The following is a 4,163-nucleotide window of genomic DNA, read 5'->3' as shown; positions in this document are numbered from 1 at the left end:
TTTGTTCATCCCTCTTAGCCTGCCAAATATCTAACTGACCACTAACTGAGGCTATCTGAGTGTTAATGGATTCGAGGGATGATGCCAATTGAGCCCTCATTGGATTGGTTTGTTTGAATTCTTTCAACCGAGCAATGAGTCTTTCTAATTCAGTTTTGCCTATCTCTATTTCATTTATTATATTTTCTTGTATGCTTGGCGGAGGTCTTGCAATTGGTTTGAGTTGTGAAATTTGTTGTTCTTCTTGAGGAGGGTTTTGATTTTGAGGTTCTTGAGGGTTTTGTGGATTTTTCGGTTGATTATGGACATTTCCTGATAAAAAATCAATTGAAATTCAACTAAATAAACAAATCTAAATAAATTTTGTAAAAACCCTACAAAAGAATATCAAAAACCAATAAAACAATATGGAAAACATATAAAATAATGCAAAGTTAAGTTTATATCACTTACCTCGTTGTCGTGGGTGTGCTCGTTGTCTTGGATTTCGTCGGTGAGGAGGCATTTTGGCCAATGGTGGTGAAATTTCACTGTCAAACCTGCATACGCGCTATTGGAGAGCCAAAAAACAAAATGAAAATGATGGGCCGCAGGTCTGCAGCCTATCATATAACTTTTTGGTCGTAGAATAGCACGTACGCGCTATTGAAAATTAGAAAAAAAAAATACTTGTCATCTTTTTGGCACCACAACTCGGTGCATATGCCCATTATCTATGTAATTGTTTTTTGTTCATTGGTTTCAAACTTTCACCAATTCCAATTGGTCAGATTCAATAGATAATGTAAAAACCATAGTAGTGGCTACTTTTGGCCTCAGAGTATGAATTGTTTCATGGAGTAACAAGAAACAACAAACATTAACTCTTTCCTCCACTGAGCACGTCACAACTCCTATTCTCAAAGCTTAGTTTGGTTGAAAAGGTTGGTTACTTAAATGCATGCCATTAAAACAGGGGAAGCAGTAGCTCACCATGACAATCAACATCCACTAATATAAGCATGTTCTAATCTCTCATTGCACACAATGCATAATTTGCATTAAACCAAATGAATCAACCAAATTGATGATAGAAGTACTACTTCTGAACTCAATATAACAGACATTCCCTAAATGTATAGGTACATTTTCTAATTGCGTGTTCCTTTTACACATCACTAAGTTGTTAAGTGCATTAACCATATATTGCATTCATTACATTTTCATTGCACATCTTTCATTTACATCACAGTTTCATTACGTTACTATATCTCATCAGTGTTTCATATATCAATCACATAACATCTAGTGCGTAAATAAAAATACTATATTACATACATCACATATCATAAAGCATGTTATTGAAGTCCATAATATACATCAAATATATCATATCCATGTCATCAATCATGGTTTAATTTGCAGTTACATCCTATCATCACATATACCCATACATAAGCTAAAAAAAAACCTGAATCGTTTCCTATGTATATTGACTGGAAAAGGGAATATATTTGATGTACATACAAGTCTTCAACCAATAGTTATCTTTATTTAAGATGTAGAGGAGCACCAAGCAGAATCAAATCTGTAACATTGGTATGAGAAATAAAATATTGTCCTCTCCCCTGTGGTCAAAAGTAACTTATGTTAAAGGCGAAGAATTCCCAGGAGAGGTGGTGTAATGGTAAAGTAGGGCACATGGAAGACTCTCACCTCAGTTCGAATACACCTACCGTAAGGAAGCAGGCTGTAACATCTGAACCAGTGAGGTCGTAAGTTAATAATTGTGTAGCTAAGAAATAGAAACCTTAAAAATCTAAACTAAGCTCGCCTTACATTTCCTCAAGGTGGCTAATAAACCCACCCATATTTTACCAAGACGAGAAAAGGATACATAAAACGTACGTTACCTCCAGCCTGTATAATTTTACTGCCGTAGAAAAGATGAGGCAGTGATGTTGGAGCAAACTGTGATCCGCACCTGTAGAGTTATTATAAAAAATGGCTTCAGATGCACAGATCACAATACCATTTTTCATCAAAAGAGAAATATCGAGGTATATTGGTTACAATTCTATTCCTCGTAACAAGCAGACAATAATAATTTGCACAAACTAAGATTGTGTCCAGCATGATGCTACAAAAGAAGATACTTCAGTAGGACACAGCATGAGAAGAGAATTTTGTGTGGTGTTTCTTATATTAAACATCCGTCTGAAGCAATCTTGTTGTGCTTGATGAGACCCTATCTACCCATGTCTTTCGCTGCTCGCACTATTTTTATTTTGGCCAAAATTGTCGTTGTTTTAGCTAGATGTACTCCAATGCTTACAACTTAGCTCTAAAAACATGTTCAGTATACACCTAATTAAAATATCTAGCATGGAAATTGAAAAAACATGAATGATTTTACTATTTACAGATGGCGTGTGTATGCCTATGACAAATGGAGGTGATATTTAGGAAATCTCTTCCATCGGTGTATAGTTGTTACAGGGAGCCATCTTGGGAGTAAGATATATCCATTTTGGAAATGGACACTTGCAACACTTGCATCAACACTTGCATCAGCAGAAACAAGTTTTAGTTTGAATTTAGTTAACTTTCGTGATGTCATCTTGAGTACTTTGAACAACTGTTAAATATTCACCATTCTGAGGTGTCAAGTATATCCTATATAAAACTTCAAAAATTATTGTGCGAATCATTCCTTTTGTCATGTAGCATCATCAAAGTTCTTTATATTAGCATCAAAAGGTTCTCTATTATAGGAATGCAGTGTTGATGCTATTGGGCCTTTACCATTAATGTCATCTCAGGGTTTCTCTACATGAAATACGATTTTGTCAAGTTTTTGAGAGATGTTTTTCTTGTGCCATGGCTTGCCATTGAAGTAATATATATATATATAGCAATTCAACCTCACAGTAATCAAGCCATTTTCTTGCTGGCCTGAAAATTTTGCCTTAATGGAAAGAGACAATACCCTACCACATCCCTAGTAAATGAAATAAGCATGTTTCAATTTCTCAGTGCACACACAATGCATACTGACATACATTTGCATCAAATCAAATGTATCACCCAAATTGACAATAGGATTACTATTGCTCAACTCAAAATAACACATTCACAAAACCACATTGACCAGACAAGTTTGTCAAGTTCAGAGATGTTTTTCTTGTGTAGTGGCTCACCACTAAAGAAATCAATTTAAATATACATATTGGGCATGACTGTTTAACTTCACATTAACCAAGCCATTTTCATGCTGTCCTGAAGTTGGCCTCTATGGGAGGAAACAATACCCTACCACATTCTTAGTAATGCACATGTACAACCCATTGGCCAAACCAATTTAAAAAAAATGCCTTCTCAATGCATCAATAATAGTAGACATTACCATGAGAAGTACAATTAATAGTGTCAGGAATATTCAACAATAGGAAAACATTATCATCAGTTCTAAGTAGCATCAACAAAATTTGGAACATGGCTAGCAATGGTAGGCATAAATACAACATCAAAATCAATCCAAATAACCATAACATTAAAATCAGTGGCCAATGCATCAGTACAACACCCTTCATATCTAATATTGTGCTCCAAAAGCCTTGGATTGTCTTCAAATGTTCATTCTTTACCTCAGACTCTACACCATTATCCTTTCTGGAAGGCAAATATCCATTATGAAATTAGTCCTCTATGCTTGATAGGATTCATCAAAGCAGAAGTAAAATGGTGAAGATGAATGTCAATATAAAGACCACGATTTAATAGGCCAATTCTACATGGTTCAATAGTCAATAAGCTTCTCATAGTCATCGGGAAACTAGGCTTCACCAAAATCTGCTACAAGTGGTTTGATCATGAAAGCCATCTACATAGGCTTAGCCTAATCATGGTTATTCTGTTCTGCAAGCATCAAAATATTATAAGTTATACAATCCCTGACCAAACATCTCTAATTTCATCATACAAGCATAACACTGGAACAAGTATTGGATGCACTAGATTTTGTCATTGAGACAATGTTACAAAAGATACACTTTCAAAGGTTTTTATGAGATGTCACCCAAATGATACCACAAGATGTTGCCCATCCAACAACACAAATATTTATGCTAAAAAAAATATAGGTACACTTTCAAAGGTATTCTCAAGAGATTCATCAATACCTT

At 35.0% G+C, this 4,163-nt stretch overlaps 1 long non-coding RNA gene across 2 annotated transcripts; it reads right to left on the bottom strand.

Moving 5' to 3' along the window:
- Positions 1 to 1,379: 1,379 nt before the first annotated feature.
- On the bottom strand, positions 1,380 to 1,973 carry LOC149540608 (uncharacterized). Of its 2 annotated transcripts, none has more exons than XR_016356025.1 (3): positions 1,893 to 1,973; positions 1,696 to 1,738; positions 1,380 to 1,607 (listed from the first exon to the last, which is right to left on the bottom strand). It is a non-coding gene; the product is annotated as an uncharacterized LOC149540608 (long non-coding RNA). The 2 variants fall into 2 exon arrangements; XR_016356026.1 differs by having other exon boundaries at positions 1,888 to 1,963.
- Between the last annotated feature and the right edge of the window lie 2,190 nt (positions 1,974 to 4,163).

This window comes from Cupressus sempervirens, chromosome 9, assembly GCF_028749045.1.
Source record: "Cupressus sempervirens isolate cs-2001-9-10 chromosome 9, ASM2874904v1, whole genome shotgun sequence".
Taxonomy (NCBI): Eukaryota; Viridiplantae; Streptophyta; class Pinopsida; order Cupressales; family Cupressaceae; genus Cupressus; species Cupressus sempervirens.
The sequence above is the reverse complement of the archived record's forward strand: the minus strand, read 5'-3'. Positions and strand labels throughout refer to the sequence as shown.